Source organism: Panthera leo, chromosome B4 (assembly GCF_018350215.1).
Source record: "Panthera leo isolate Ple1 chromosome B4, P.leo_Ple1_pat1.1, whole genome shotgun sequence".
NCBI lineage: Eukaryota > Metazoa > Chordata > Mammalia > Carnivora > Felidae > Panthera > Panthera leo.
The window spans coordinates 46003652-46020596 of record NC_056685.1 but is presented as its reverse complement, the minus strand read 5'-3'; the positions used below and the strand labels follow the sequence as shown (position 1 = coordinate 46020596).

Here is a 16945-nt window from a genome sequence, read left to right as displayed (position 1 = left end):
GTGGGTCTCCAGAGAACAAAGGTATCCTCCTACCCACAGTAGAGCTGTCCACCTAGTAAGCCTAACATTGATTTAATACCCTCATCCAGTCGATCCTTTGTATTCTGGGTCATGTCAGTTGATCCAATAAGATCCTTCACAGCAGGGGCGCCTGGATGGCTCAGTTGGTTAAGTGTCCGACTTCGGCTCAGGTCATGATCTCATGGTTCATGAGTTCGAGACCCGCGTCGGGCTCTGTGCTGACAGCTCGGAGCCTGGAGCCTGCTTCCGATTCTGTGTCTCCCTCTCTCTCTGACCCTCCCCCCATTCATGCTCTGTCTCTCTCTGTCTCAAAAATAAATGTTAAAAAAAAAAAATTTTTTTTTTTTTAAATAAAAAAAAGATTCTTCACAGCAGTTTTCCCCTCTAGTATAGGACCCGGTTGAAGATCAGATACTGCGTTTACTTGTCATGTATATTTTTAGTTTCCTTTCATTTGCTATAGTACCTTGGCCTTTCTTTGTCTTTCTCTTTTTGATGACAACTTTATTGGGATATAATTCACATACCATAAAATTTACCCTTTAAAAATGTTCAGCTCTAATTTACAACTATAAAATTCTTCCTTTTAAAGTAGAAGAAAAGTCAGTGTTTTTTAGTATTCCCACAGAACTATGCAACCATCACAACTATCTAACTCCAAAACATTTTTATCACCCCTCCCCCCCCAACCCTGTGTACATTAACAGTCACTTCCCATCACCCCCATCCCACCATCCCAGGTAGCCTCTGGCAACCACTTATCTACTTTCTGTCTTTATAAATTTGCCTCTTCTGGGCATTTCATATATTCATAGTCATATAATATGTAGCCTTTTGTGTCTGGCTTTTTTTTTTCTTTGTTTTCAAAACTTACCCATGTCGTAGCAGGTATCAGTATTCATTCATTTTTATGGCTGAATAATATTCCATTGTGTGGATATATACTACATTTTGCATATCTATTCATCAGTTGCATAGCCTTTCATCCTATAAATGCTGCTATGAACATTCTTGAACAGGTTTTTGTACATGTTTTAATTACTTTTTTCTGATCTAGGCTTTGTATGTCGGTATAGCAGCCAGCAGAACTTTCTTAGTCATGGTTTCCTTTAGGGTTTGTAGTGGATCATGACTAGTCAGAGAAACAACTGTTAGGAAGACATGGACCAGGCAGGGCAGTTTTGTTATTTTGAAGTGGTCTGTTGACCAAAAATCTCGAGGACCTTAAAGTGTAGGCAGCTAACTTCTGTCTACAACTATTCTAGGTTGTCCAGCTCCTGAGAGCTTATACTTTTTGCCTACCTTACTGGACCTCCCAGTAAAATGGACCAGTTTTAATAATTAGTTCCTCTTCTGTTTTTCCTGCTTACACTCTTTGGAAAATACTGACGGGCAGAAATGTCTGTATAATCTTGTCAGATGTAATTGTCAGAGTTGTAAAGCCGTACTTCCCTTTTATGCTTCTTTTTATGTTTATATTTGTGTTGGGGGAGGTGACAGTGTACCTGAAGGAAGGGAAACTGTCTTCCCCCTCCCTCTTTCCCTCCACTAAGTCAGTGCATTGAGAATCTGCAAACTGGCCTCCTCCTGAAGATAAATCTGTGTTAAGTGTTTCCTGGCAGGAAGCAGCCAGCCTCAGGGTTCAGCTGAGAAGTTGCCTCTAGAGTTTGTAGAAGAGTTTGCTGGCTAGTGATGTCCCCAGTCCCTCCAAATTTCTCTTGGCCAGAAGTTATTTGTGAATACAAGGAGATTGTATAGCACCCTAAGGAGTTGGGGTAGGAGAGCATCCAGAGTAAATATAGGTTGGTGAGATTTATCATCTCCTTGTTGCCTTTCAGACGTCACCACTAAAAATTCTTTCTCTTCTCCCACTCTTGGAGCACTCATAGCCTTACAGGTATCTTGTGCACAAATTTTATTTCTGTGGTATTGTCTTAAATTGTATCCTCCAAAGATGCCTGAACAAAAAGATTTGCACAAAAGAGTTGTTCAGAAACTGTTATGTAATGAATGAGTTAACAAGTTAGACCCAGTACTCAAGGGAGACAGTCAAATGAGCATTTTCTAACCTGGTGTTTCTTCTATTGTTTGTTAATAAGGTATATTAGGAATAAAACCTTCTGATTCTGTTCGAATGCTACCTTTTCTTTCCTTAAAAAAAATTTTTTTTGTAACTTTTTTTTTTTTTAGATTTATTTATTTATTTTGAGAGAGAGCGAACAGGAGAGGGGCAGAGAGAGACAGGGAATCCCAAGCAGGCTGTCCACAGTCAGTGCAGAGCCCGACCCCCGGCTCGATCTCCCGAACCATGAGATCATGACCTGAGTGGAAACCAAGAGTCGGATGCTCAACCAACTGAACCACCCAGGCGCCCCTCCTTTTTTTTTTTTTTTTTTTAAGTAACTACTGTCATAACTTTGAGAAGGGTGGGGATGTCCTTTATGTAATGTAACATAGATTGTTTGGCTGGAGGCCCAAATCTTGGTTTCCATCATCAGCTTATTAAATGAAGTTTTATAGGATTGGATCAGAGGGAAGTATTGCAAAAGATTGTATGCCCTGTGATTTGCCCTTAGTAATGGGAAATTCCTGGGTGGAGATATTTAACTTGTGTTCATTCACAGGTGAACACTGAACTCTGTCTTGTCGCCTTTCCACTTTTAAAAATCTTCTCTTGATACACCTAGAAACCAGTGAAGAAGGATTGGAACCATAAACTGTTTTATTAAGGCAGGATGTGTTCTGTGCCCTAGCATATCCTTGTGGACTTCTGTTGGGTATTATAAATGAACCATGGTCTTTCATTAGTATTGGAATTCTAGAAACTGTGACATTGAGAATTTTACCTGTTACCTGATGATATGTTCAGAACCCAAGACTTCCAGCAGATATTATAACACATACACTTTGAAGATAGGTGAGATGAATTTCAGTATTATGTATGTTACTCATTTTCTCCACTTCTTAAAAATTTTTTTAAACGTTTATTTTAATTTTGAGAGAGAGAGAGAGCACACACAAGCAGGGGAGGGGCAGAGAGAGAGGGAGAACACAGAATCTCAAGCAGGCTCCAGGCTCTGAGGTGTCAGCACAGAGCCCGACACAGGGCTTGAATTCACAGACTGCAGGATCATGACCTGAGTTCAAGTTGGCGCTTAACTGACTGAGCCTCCCAGGGGCCCCTTTTCTTTTCTCCTTCTTTTTTTTTTTTTTTTAAATGTTTATTTAGTTTTGAGAGAGAGAGAGAGAACACAAGTGGGGGAGGGACAGAGATAGGGAATCACAGAATCCGAAGCAGGCTCCAGGCTCTGAGCTGTCAGCACAGAGCCCCATGTGGGGCTTGAACTCATGGAGTGCAAGATCATGACCTGAGCTGAAGTCACTCAACCGACTGAGCCACCCAGGTGCCCCTTTTTTCTCCTTCTTAAACTGCACCTTCCAGATGGTCTCTCTTTTGTGGCCCTTCCTTGGGAGGCCTTAGGGAATCAACCTCTAGGGGCGCCTGGGTGGCTCAGTTGATTGAGTGTCCAACTGTAGATATGGAGCTCAGGTGGTGTGGAGCCTGCTTGGGATTCTCTCTGCCACTCCCCCCTCAAAATGGATAAACTTAAAAAAAAAAAAAAAAAAAACAAACAAAAAAAAAAACTACCTCTACTTGTTTGTGTAAAAAATACTGATGCCTGGATCCTACTCCCCAGAGGTTCTGGTTTATTTAGGTAATCAGGATATTTAAGAGTTCCCCAGGTGATTTTAATCAGCAGCCAAGGTTCAGAATTACTGCGTTAGCCAAAATACTCCTCCATTAATCCTGTGTTGAGTTATTCCCTTTGTAGCAAGTGTTAGAATTTATAAAGTACTATTTTTTTTTTTTGCATACTTACTGTGTTCTCACAGTGACCCAGTGAAGCAGACAAACTTCTCCTTTCAGGGTTCCTTATTTTTCATGAATGTTCTGTGGAGGCTTGTCTCATCATTTTGTTCTCTACTTCTTACATGGCTATTTTTTTCTTTTTCTTTTTCTTTTTTCTTTTTTTAAAGATTTTACTTTTAAGTAATCTACACTCAATGTGGGGTGCTAACCCACAACCTTTGGATCAAGAGTCACAATTGCTCCTCGCATGGCTTTTTATCTGCAATTTCATGGCAGGCTGGCATTTTGGTGAGACGGTCTCTCCTCACAGCCACACATGTCAGGTGTTTAAAAGGGTGTATTATTTCTCATCTTCTGAAACCTATTGCTTTCTGTACTTTTGAGGAGCCTTTTAAAATTTGCAAAATGGTAGGTCTGTAGGGCTGCGGAAAGCAGTGTTCTTTCGGAGCTCTATTTTCTCTTCCACCACTAACGCATTGTGTGACTTTAGGCAAGTACTTAACATTTTGTAAGAGAGAAATTAACCCATCAGGTCTGCACTAGGAATGGAATGGAATTCCTGCTTCAACTGTGAGATTTGAATTGTCTCAGGCTGACATCCCATTCCTCCCATTATTGGCTATTCCCATTGCCATTATTTTCAGTTCAAACACAGCTTTTGTACCTTTTGTCCTCCAGGTGAGAGAGAGACTGAAAATCAGTAGGTCTTGACAACTGATTGAATGTGAACATTGAGAGAACCAAATATATCTTTGGGTCAGTGTGTTTTTAAACTTGCCTAATTGGAAGAACCTCCTGGGGCATTTGTTAAACGTCACAGTCTCTACTTGAGACCCCAAGTATCATTCTCCAGGGAGGGGCCTGAGTGATCATTTTATCTCCTATATGTATTTTTAATATTTGTTTTATTTTTGAGAGAGAGACAGAGTGCTAGCAAGGAAGGGGCAGAGACACACACACTCTCTCGCTCCCCCTCCCCCTCCCCCTCCTCCCCCCCTCCCCCTCCCCCCCCCTCCCCCTCCCCCCAGAGGCTCCGAGCTGTCAGCACAGAGCCCACAGCCCGGCTCAAACTCTCGAACCATGAGATCATGACCTGAGCTGAAGTCGACGCTTAACCACCCAAGCCACTCACGTGCCCCCATTTTACCATATTTTTAAATCAAGTTCCTTAAGTGATCCTTGTAATTAGACAAAACTGAGAACCTGCTGTATAGGAAATTGAATGTAGTAGGTGGTCAATAAATGCACATATATCTATTCCACTAATCCATTTAATAGTTCTTTCTGCAGTTTTACATTTTAGCCAAGGTCCACAACCCCAGAATTCCAAAAAGCAAACACTATTTGCAACAGAAAAAAATTGACCATTTATTGCATTGTGCTTAGAGGGCCTTTTAGTCTCTGATAATTAGTGTTTTGTGATGCTTACCTATGTTGATAGCAAATGGTGATAGATTTCTTTTGTACCTATTTGAGAATGGGTGCAGTGAGGTAAAACAGCGCAGCCTTGTAAGCATTATTGTTGGAGTCTATGCCATGATCTCCATTTTATATGAGATGGTGAAACTAGATATTTTGGTATTTAAGTCATTGAATTCTTAATAGACAATACTGTGGTTTGCTTTATACTAAATTTCACTTGTGGCAAACTTATTTTATTTGTAATGATCGTGCTTTCAGTTTTAATTTTGAATATGTGGTCTTTGGTACTGCAGGTTATTTATTTATTTATTTTTAAATATAAAAAAGATTTTTATTTTAAGATATACTGGTCTGGCAGGCCTGAATCTGTAGGACAATGTTAAAGCAAAATTTAGCGCTATCAAAAAGTTTGAAATCTTTATGTCTACAAACCAGAAAATTGTTTACTTTTTATACAACTTCTAGCTTCTTTTTGTTCTAGAGAAAGAATTAATAATTCTAATAATTATTAATAATTATTAATTATAATAATTATTATAATTATATATTATAATTATATAATTATATTATATATTTATATATATTATATATATATTATATATATATAATTATATATATATTATATATTATATATAATAATATATATATATTATATATATTATAATATTATTATATATAATAATATATATATATATATAATATAATATATTAATATATTATATATATAATATATAATAATATATATATATATAAATATAATATATATATTATATATAATAATATATAATATATTATATATTATAATTATATAATTATATTATATATATTATATAATATATAATTATAATTAATTATAATAATTATAATAATATAATTATTAATTATATTAATTATTAATAATTATTAGAATTAATAACTCTAATAATTATTAATAATTATTATAATTAATTCTAATAATTATTATAATTAATAATTCTAATAATAATTATTATTATAATTAATTCTAATAATAATTCATTATAGGTCAATCTGCTATCAATCTGGTGACATCTCAATATCTATTACACTAAATTGATTGTAACAGTTCTTAATTTTTTTTTTTCATCATTTCATACTGTCATTTCCTGTGATTTAATTTAGGTTTGATGTTAAACAAAGATTGCAGACTGTCAATGCAGTTTTGCCCTGGGCAGGCTCTGAGGTAGTATTCTTTTTTTTTTTTAATTTACATCCAAATTAGCATATAGTGCAACAGTGATTTCAGGACTAGATTCCTTAGTGCCCCTTACCCATTTAGCCCATCCCCCCTCCACAGCCCCTCCCGTAACCTTCAGTTTGTTCTCCATATTTACGAGTCTCTTCTGTTTTGTCCCCCTCCCTGTTTTTATATTATTTTTATTTCCCTTCCCTTATGTTCATCTGTTTTGTCTCTTAAAGTCCTCATGAGTGAAGTCATATGATTTTTGTCTTTCTCTGACTAATTTCACTTAGCATATACCCTCCAGTTCCATCTACGTAGTTGCAAATGGCAAGATTTCATTCTTTTTGATTGCCAAGTAATACTCCATTGTACATATATACCACATCTTATCTATCCATTCGTCCACCGATGGACATTTGGGCTCTTCCCATACTTTGGCTATTGCTGATAGTGCTGCTATAAACATGGGGGTGCATGTGTCTCTTCGAAACAGCACACCTGTATCCTGTGGATAAATGCCTAGTAGTGCAATTATTGGGTCGTAGGGTAGTTCTATTTTTAGTTTTTTGAGGAACCTCCATACTGTTTTCCAGAGTGGCTGCGCCAGCTTACATTCCCATGCAGGTTACTTTTAGAAAAGGAATATTGGTCTGTACTAAAACTATATATATTTATATTGCTTGTCTGGAATACATATGAATGCTTTGCACTTTGAAGCAGAGCTGTCGTAGGGATATGTAATTAAATTTTTAAAAATCTAGGGGTCCCTGGGTGGCTCAGTCGTTTGAGCGTCTGACTTCAGCTCAGGTCATATTCTCACACTCTGTGAGTTCGAGCCCCGCATCAGGCTCTGTACTGACAGCTTGGAGCCTAGAGCCTGCTTCGGATTCTGTGTCTCTCTCTCTCTCTCTGACCTTCCCCCATTCATGCTCTGTCTCTCTCTATCTCAAAAATAAATAAAAACTAAAAAAAAAAAACAAAAAAACTTAAAAAAAAGTAATTTAAAAATCTATTTTTTTCACATTACTAGGTCACTGTTGGATGAATCCCATGATTCTGTATTAAAACTTATCTTGATTAATGATTCATGTAAAATAATTTTTACTGTCTTCCTCTGAATAGCATGAGCATAATGATTTGTGACTCGTTAAAATATATATACTTTAGTTTTTTGTCATAGAAGATATGTATCTTGTATATACATATATACGTGTTTGTGTGCATAGTATATATATATAAGTGTATATATATAATGGAAATGTTAGAAATTACTGAAAAATAGGAGGTAGTCACCCATCATGCCAACATTCTACATCCCCCTTCTCTTTACATTCTGCTTTATTTATTTTGGCCTTTTAATTTTTTTTTTTTTTAAGTTTATTTATTTTGAGAGAGAGAGAGGGAGAGAGAATTCCAAGCAGTCTCCACACTTAGCAGGGAGCCTGAAACGAGGCTTGATCCCACAACCACAAGATCATGACCTGAGCTGAAATCAAGAGTGGGACACTTACCTGACTAAGCCCCCCAGGTGCCCCTATTTTGGCCTTTTAATATGACTAATTCTTCTGTTTATAAACAGTTACCTGGCTAGTAAGACTTAAACTTGTACCTATTGCTCATTTTGCTCGATACTGGTTCATCTGAAGCAGGGACAGAATACGGTAACTGAGCTATTTCTGAAATTTTTTTTGGTAGAATAATTTAATACTGTAGTCTAAATAGCCGTTTTCCCAGGCATCCTCAATCAGGAAGTCAGTTATTTAATAAGGATATGTTTTGTGTCAGGCGTACTGCCCTGGATCTAGACCATCACTAGTTCCTTGGCTCTTTGCTTTCCTGTCAGATTTTGTAGTCACCATTCTAGGCAGAGCCCATCCTTCGACAACTAAAACTTTGTGGGTTGCAACTAGTCTCCTTGCTTTCATCTTCTCTTAATTTCAATCCATAGGAAGTTACCAGTGAAATGCATCTAGCAGTGTGCTCATGTTCTTTTCATAAAGTTCACAGTGACGTAGATGGTTTTTAGACTTTCAGGACACTGCACCAGCTGACTCCTTTCCCTTTGCCAACTTATTTTGTTATTCACTGTTATAATCTGTGTTCTAGCTGGGAAAATCTGCACACAATTTATCCCTTTACCTTTGTTTATGTGTTTTCTTCATGTAGATTTTTCTTCCCTCTTCTCTGGCAGTTTATGTCCCTGTTTTCCTTCAGAAGCCTAAGACACTTTCTTTTTGACTTGTCGTACCCCTGCTAGCATATTATCTTTTTATATTTGTCCAAATACCCCTTTTCAACTAATTAATATCAGGGACCTTCCATCCATTCTGTTTTTATCCCCGCAGTGCCTCATAGTGTTTTAGAAACCTACCAGTACAGACACAGGTATTTGTCAGAGTGGGAAATTGAGACTTTGGTAGGAAGATATTCCCTGCTTCCCTGCTGCGTGTGGCATGCCTGAACCTGACCGACGTCACACCAGAATTTAGTGCCATCCAAAAGATGACAGAATCACCTCTAAAAAAAACAACAAAACAGCAAATAGGAATAATATCCTTTTAAACTTGCATTGTTCAGAAGGTGTTTATAGGAAATCTTGTTTTTGGACTTACTTTTTTCTGTGGATTATAATCCATTACTCTTTATTTTGCTTTTCAAATTATTTGGCAAATCCTTTTTAAAAAAATTTTTTTTAATGTTTACTTATTTTTGAGAGAGACAGAGACAGAATGTAAGTGGGTTGGGGCAGAGAGAGAGGGAGACACAGAATCCGAAGCAGGCTCCAGGCTCCGAGCTGTTAGCACAGAGCCCTACTCGCGGCTCGAACTCAAGAGCTGTGAGATCATGACCTGAGCCGAAGTCGCAGGCTCAACCGACTGAGCCACCCAGGCACCCCTGGGAAATCCTTTTTTAAAAAGGAGCCGATAGAGTGAACTGGGAGCTGAGATTAAGGGCCTGTAGTTATTTCATTTTCCACTCTGCCTCTTCTTCTCTTCGAAGGTCATCTGGATGGGCTTGTGCTCAACTGAGAAGAGAACGAATGGCTCCCCGAGGCTGCTGGTGGACGAGGAAGGGCAGGGCAGGGCAGTGACGCTGCTGGTGCAGGTGCCAGTCGGAACTTGCCAGTCAGACTCTTGGTGGAGACCACTTCGTCCCTATGTGCAGAGCTTGCGCTAGATTATAAGTAATTCAGATCTTGTTCGTTTTCTAAGCAGTCTAGTGTGATAACAGAGAGAATTTGGGTCTTCCTTTGAGGTTTAGAGAGGGGTTTTACCTTTAGTGTCTAGATCATCAGAGCATTGGAGGGCTACTAAAAACGTAAGATAATCATCTCCACGCAGTATAACCATGTATGAAACACCAAACTGGAAAAAGTTCCTCTCTCTTCTCTGAAATAAAACTTTATTACAGTAACAAATAAAAGATTTTAAAGGTTGATAAAACACCCGAATCTGTGGATGACTGTTTCAAAGCAGTCTGTGATTTGTGATTACTACTTAGGATAGCAACCCTTATCAAGGGCTTGGCAGTCCCCCCCGCCCCCGAAAACAGAAAATGGATTCGTGAGAAGGGCTTAATCTGACAAAAGAAAATCATGAAGGGAGAAATGAAGAAGAAGGAGAGAGGAAGGAGATAGGGGAACAGCAAAGCCTCTAAGAACAAATAAGGGCAGAGAAACTACAGGTAGGTTATGTGATGGAGCCAAATTATGAGGAAAGGATAGACTGTGAAAAGGACAGAATGGAAAAAGTAGCTCTGGGATGAGGACAGGGAAGATTCTGATTCTTCTCGTGGCTGCCCCACTTCCTTGCTGGTCTCCTTGCTGTCCTGTGGCAATGTGAGTCTTTCACCCAGGTCCTGGCCTTGTCACCCACGTTGCCCTGTGGTACGGCTTCCTGATATCATCCCTGGGCCCCAGAGGGGGAAGTGTAAGGACAGATGCAGTGACTTAAATTAGCATAGCCTAGGAGCCTGGAGTGAGGAGTGTTGCTGCTTCCACTGCCCCTTCTTCCTCTGCCCCTGGCCTCTCCCTTTATTTTTCACCTGGTAGAGTAACATGCCCCAGAGGGGACTCCTGGGTACCAAGGGACTGGCAGAGAAGTGGAAGGCATTGTCTTGGAGCAAACCTTGGAAATACCCCACCACAAAAGAAATGATCTGGAACAGTTGCCATGCTGTTTGTGGACCCATTGCCCAGGAGTTATCCATTTTAATTTGTGTGTTGTAGGATGTAAGCTGTAATTCTGTGACATGATTGCTCAAAGATCAAATCATTCCTGGTACTCTGTCCTGTTAAAGCACCTTGTGAAGGCCTGAGGTGCATTGACCGTGATATCATATTCTTAGTGAAATAGTCTTTAGACGTTAAGTGATCACAGGATTCCTCCTTTTACAGGTGAGGGAAAAAAAAAAAAAAACAAGCTTGGGGATGTCAAGTGACTGTTGCTGTGACATTTTAGTGTCTTTGTAGAGGAGGTGAAATTAGGAACACGGTCTCCTGAATCATCTCTGGAGACTTATCCTGGTCCACAGTTGTTGTTTTTAAAACCAATGCACCATAAGACCTTACTTGTTTCTAAATTCCTAGATTTGCTTTGGTGTCAAGGGGCAAAGAAAAGGAGTAGGCTTAGGATGGAGGTTGATTGGCACAGAAAGAAGCCTGTCGTGGGTTTTTTTTTTTTGTTTTGTTTTTTTGTTTTTTTTTGTGATTGTAGAGTTACGTAGCTCTGGCTTTTACTGTTAGTGGAGCTGAGCAAGGGGCCTGCAGCTACCCCTGGGCCTGGCTGGTGTCCCGTTTTTGAGGCCCCAGAGTTATTTTTAGCCTCAGGGCCTTGGAAGCAGGTGTGGTCCAGGCTTGAAGGCCACGCCTGGAATGTGTTCAAGTCTTGTTGTGCGTGTCTATTTAGGAGCTCAGAATAGTGAGGAGGCCGCTGTATATACTTTGTTGAAAGATTTGTGCTTTTCCAATAAGAGGAATGAAAGTCCTCTTGCAGGCTTATTTTGGAAACTTTATAAATTGAAATACATTTTAAGAGTGTTAGGGAATATATTCATTTAAAAGAGAAAACCATCTATGAATTCTTTGTGTAAAGAAGAAAGCTTTTGTATTAAGAGTCATACCCCAACGGACCTACTGAACCTCCAGGTTTATAGTCATAAGTGTGTGATATAAAATTCAATTTCTTATCTCTCCCCGCCCCCCAACATTATTGTTATTGAAAATAATTCTTTGTAAGTTCTTTTGTGAAGTAGAAATCCAGCTTTTATCTTGAGGGTAAACATCAATTTTCCTTTATTGTATTGTTAATCCTATACCTTGTTCTAGCCCAAAGTTTTCTTAACGGTCCTGGTAAGGAGGAATGCAGGCAGGATGGCGACAGCCACTTTAGGCTCTGAAGTGTATGTCGTGCCCTTTTCTAAGACGTTTTTGTACCTTACAAGATTATAGAAAGGAAAAAATAGTACCTTTTGAATGTATCCGTCATGTGCTCATGTGTGTATGTGGGTGTTTGAGGTTCCGCTTTACTTTACTGTTTTGTAACTTGTTTTTATTCTCTTAATGGGTCATGACCATCCTTCATTGTCAAGAAGTATGCTTTCACACCATCATTTAAAAATGTTGCATGATACTGTGTTGCAGGATTCAGTGTGACTTGTAGGTTATTGAGTCTCCTTTTGCTGCGCATGCAGACCTTTTCCATTATTTTTCACGTGTCTTTAAATTTTTTTTTTTAATGTTTATTTATTTTTGAGAGAGACAGAGACAGAATGAGATTGGGTTCGGGCAGAGAGAGAAGGAGGCACAGAATCCGAAGCAGGCTCCAGGCTCCCAGCTGTCAGCACAGAGCCCGACTCGGGGCTCGAACTCACGAGCTGTGAGATCATGACCTGAGCTGAAGTTGCAGGCTCAACCTGCTGAGCCACCCAGGCGCCCCTCACATGTCTTTTAACTGAAAGGTGAAGCAGTTTCTCATTTGTCACTTTGAAAAGATCCGTGTAAGCCATTTTGAAAGTATCTTCAGGAGAATAGTTTGGCTTTGTGGTTTTACTTATTTGAATATCAAAAGACTTAAAGTAGATAAAACTCCAAAATATACTGTGATAAACTTGGGCTTAATTAGAAGTGGTGGAAGGTTTGGTGTTGATGATTCCCAATTGTTTTCCATTGCTTGTTCCCGGAGCCTTCTGATCTTCTTTGGAAAAATGAAATTATATCCTCTCTTTACCAGACTGTATTCCACATTGTCCAGATGTTTACCCTGGTTGTAATGTCATTAGTAATTTCACTCTTTGTCAGGAAAGTACACCTTATCTTTCATGTAGTGGCATTTTGTTGTTTTGGGGGTGAAGTGGACTAAAGATGGTGCACGGATAAAGATGATAAGCTTACATTAGTCTTACCAACCCCTTGAACACAGTAACCTAACTGACAGAGTCCTTGTGGTTAAGTATTTGATACACTTTTTAGCAAGGAGAGCTCCATGAAAGCATTTAAATTTTTTTTTAATTTAAAGATCCGTTAAACTGCTTCCTTGCTGTTTAGATGTATTCAAGCACACATCTTGTTTAACATGTCTTTGATCTTTTGCTACATTCTGTGCTGTAAAATCAAGATTTCATTATTAGGTACATTTGTGGAGTTGGAAGAATTATATTGATATTAGTAGTAATCTTTCTTGTTACAATTTTTTTCATTTCATACAGCACTTTTTATTCTTTTGCCAAGGAACGCTTCTCCCTTTGTAGTTTTAGTAAGAAACTACTGAACTTGTGTGTGTGTGTGTGTGTGTGTGTGTGTGTGTGTGTGTGTGTGTGTGTGTGTGTATTTCACAGTAAAGTGTTCGAGTGGCTGGAAATACTTCATTCCTAATAGACCTAACCATTTTACTGAAGAAGGACGGAGCACCTACCGCATGATTAACTAGCACTTGCCCAGTTCAGCGTTACCTTGGCCAGCACTGTATTGATTGGCCTCCAGTCTTTGACAGAGAGAGCTCCAGCCTTCCCAGGATCCACCTAGCTCTCTCACCTCCTCATGGCTTGTACTTAACCATCAGAGTAAGACCTTTTCTGACTACTCTGTTTAAAATTGCAACTACCCAACTGAACTCTCCTTCCTCCCCTGGTTTGTTTTTTCTCCATAGCGCTTGTGTTGTTGCTGTTTGTTACTGTCTGTGGCATTGCATTAGAAGCTCTAGCAGAACAGGAGTTTTCACCCAGCACATTTTTGCTGCATTTCTCCACCAGTGCCTAGCACTTACTAGGTGCCCAACAACTGTTTGTCACATGACTGAATGAGTTACAGTAGGCCTGACAGGTGCTCAAGAAAACCAAGATGTACACATTAGTGTCCTTAACTGACCTCTGTTTGGTTTGATCTGACTCTTTCCACTCCTGCCTCCAGTCCACCTTTATTGCAAATAACCTTTCCAACACATTTTTTCCTTGAGTCTCAGATTAAACCAACCACTGACCACATTTTCTTTCGCCCAGAGACTTCATGTAAGGATCCTTCTATTCCCATTCCCTCAAGACCACCTCATATCCAGGCGCCTCTTTGGGGCAGAGGGAGGGTAGAGTCCTTAGGTTTTAGGCAAGGTGCCTGGAGAAAGCATTATATGTTAGAGGGAGCCGTGGGTACAAGGAGTGTGTCTGGAATAGGTACACGGTGTGGTGGAAGGAGGGGAGGTGGTGGAAGGAGGGGAGGTGGAGGAGAGCTCCAAAGGATCAGGGAATGGGAAGCTAGTGAGACAGACAGGTGAGCACAAACAGGAAGCAGTGCTGAGGAAGGACAGAGGCTCCAGCTGAGCCAGTACCCAGAGTGCAGTGCTCTTCCTGATCAGAAACTGGGTGAAGTCTTCTCTCAGATCTGGACTCTACCTGGGCTGACCTGTGTCTGAAGAAAAGACATTGTATTTAGTCTTTGAAGGATGGCTGTTCTTCCAGCCTTTATCTGTGGGTCCTTGACGTATATATAAACAACCTAAGCCTCTGATAGGAGTGGGTTCTTTCAGTGGTGCTGTAAGTTGGTGAGAGATGCTGGTTTTATGGTGCTAACAAGTGCTGTCTCTACGTCCAGTACTGTCTAGACACTTGTGCTTCAAGCTTCAAGCAGTCTGTCCCGTTATTGCCCCCACTTGTCAGAATGTGTCCTCTATTTTGGGGTAAGAAAATATGGTCAAGACATTAATAAGGTGACTGAAAGTACCTTAAGCTTATATAGTTGTCATGGCTTTGGTGAGGGTGGTTTTTTGGTTTTTTTTGTTTTGTTTTGTATTTGTTTTTTAATATATTTTACCAAATATTGGGCCTCAGAATTTCTGTTAGGGTTTGCCCACAGCATATGAGTCAAAGTTGCTTTAATCAGTATAGATGGTCAAAGTCTAAGCTGTTCTTGCTTGTTTCCAAACTTCATAACCTGCTTTTTTCCCTTTTGATTTGTTCAGTTTTCCTGTTACTGAAAGTCCATGTTTAAGGCTCTGCCAAAGGCTGTTTAGTGTATCTTGTTGCCTATTTCCTCAGTTTTATTGGAGGGAAAAAAAAATTTAAGACCAGCTTGTAGTTTAATAAAAGCAAACTTCTCACCTGATTGTATCCTTTCCATAAATTCTCTGAGAATTTGAACTTGAGCTCAAGCCCAGCCAAATAAAGCCCAGTCACTCTCCTCACTGAACAGGCAGTTCAGGCACCCCAAACCCATAGAATATCCTTTCTCTGCTGAGAATTTCTTTGTAAAAGGAAGTCTTTCAAATGGAGATGTGCCTTTCTGAGGGGTGGCCTCTGTGTCTTCATAGGTCCTACCTTTCAGACATGTGGGCATGTTCTTGGAGCCCTCTCCCTTACCTGCTGGCTGTAGGCCTTGATGTGGCCCTTAAGGCAGCTGTGCTTGGTGACAGTGGAGCTGTTGCTGTTGACAGAAAGTAAGCCATGGGCAGGCAGAAGGGGGAAATTGTGTGTAGAAAAGGTTCTCCCCTTTTTTTCTGGTGGGATAGACCAAGTGTCGCTGTGACCGACCTGGAAGCCAGGATATTGCTGGGAAGTTGAAAAGAGGAACACCTCCTCTAAGAACAGGAGGGAGATGCTTAATGGAATCATTTAAAAACTACCTTAAACTTAAAAAAATTTTTTTGTTTGGGCACTATGTTGAAGGTTATGTGCAAGTGGTGAAGAAAATCAAAAGAAAAAATTTTCCTTTTAGCTAATTACTCTAGTGGCAAATACTGGTTTTTGTTTAGTCGGGCGGTACATTGTTCTTTTAATTAAAACAGACTCTCACTTGTTCACCTTATCATTAAAACACTGTTAGGCTTGGGGCGCCTGGGTGGCTCAGTCAGTTAAGCGTCCGACTTCGGCTCAGGTCATGATCTCACGGTTCGTGGGTTTGAGCCCCGCGTCGGGCTCTGTGCTGACAGCTCAGAGCCTGGAGCCTGCTTCGGATTCTGTGTCTCCCTCTCTCTTCCCCTCCCCCACTCATGCTCTGTCTCTCTCAAAAATAAACAAACATTGAAAAAAAATTTAAAACAGGCTTTTGGTTCTCTGACATAACTAATTCAGCAGTAGTGTACTTCATTTCATTGATACTCTTGCAGAGTAGAGTGAATTACAGTAAATAAAACTGCACCAATTTCCATGATAAAATCATAGATAAATTTCCATAGGTAACTAAATAGAATCTAAAACATAAAATAAATTACACAAAAACTTTAAAGTATGAATATTAACAGGGGAAGGTTCTTCTACAACTTCTGTTCATATTAAGTATTGTAAAATATTTGCCAAAATGGGTAAAATGCAAAATAAAGCAAAAGTGGTATTTTTTAAGGGAATTTGCCCATTTTGTTCCCTGATCTATATAGTCATTTTTTTATACTAAAATGTTGCCTCAGCCTCTTTCCCTTAATAAATAAAGTTTTTTAAAACCTTGATTTCTGGGGGCACCTGGGTGGCTCAGTCAGTTAAGCGGCCGACTTGGCTCAGGTCATGATCTCGCGGTCCGTGAGTTCGAGCCCCACGTCGGGCTCTGTGCTAACAGCTCAGAGCCTGGAGCCTGTTTCAGATTCTGTGTCTCCCTCTCTCTGACCCTCCCCCATTCATGCTCTGTCTCTCCCTGTCTCAAAAATAAATAAATGTTAAAAAAATTAAAAAACAAAACCAAAACCCCTTGATTTCTGAAAGTGGGATACTTTGCAAATATTTGTTTGGTGGCTCTGGTTAAGGTTACTGGTCTTTGGTATGATAAATACTGGTTTATTCCTTTTTGGAGAAATAGAAAACTTTATTGTATGTATAGAAAAGTATTCTTTCATTGCCTTCTGAAGAGCCTGATGCCACCCAGATTTCCTTGGCGGTAGACTGGGGCACCCCATCAGTCTCCTCAGAAGAGTCTTCCCACTGCTCCAGCTGCCTGCCCCTTCTCCTGAGTGTTGGAG

At 39.6% G+C, this 16945-nt stretch overlaps 1 protein-coding gene across 10 annotated transcripts in view; it reads left to right on the top strand.

Moving 5' to 3' along the window:
* The window catches only part of DUSP16 (dual specificity phosphatase 16), an 89258-nt gene that overhangs the window by 23207 nt on the left and 49106 nt on the right, over positions 1-16945 (top strand). Inside the window, exon 1 of one of the 10 annotated variants that reach the window (XM_042945830.1) lies at positions 6455-6515. The exons of the other annotated variants lie outside the window; for them this stretch is intronic. The gene's annotated coding sequence lies outside the window, so the exon portion shown is untranslated. Of the gene's footprint in view, positions 1-6454; positions 6516-16945 lie in introns of those variants that run through there. 10 annotated transcript variants of the gene reach the window in all.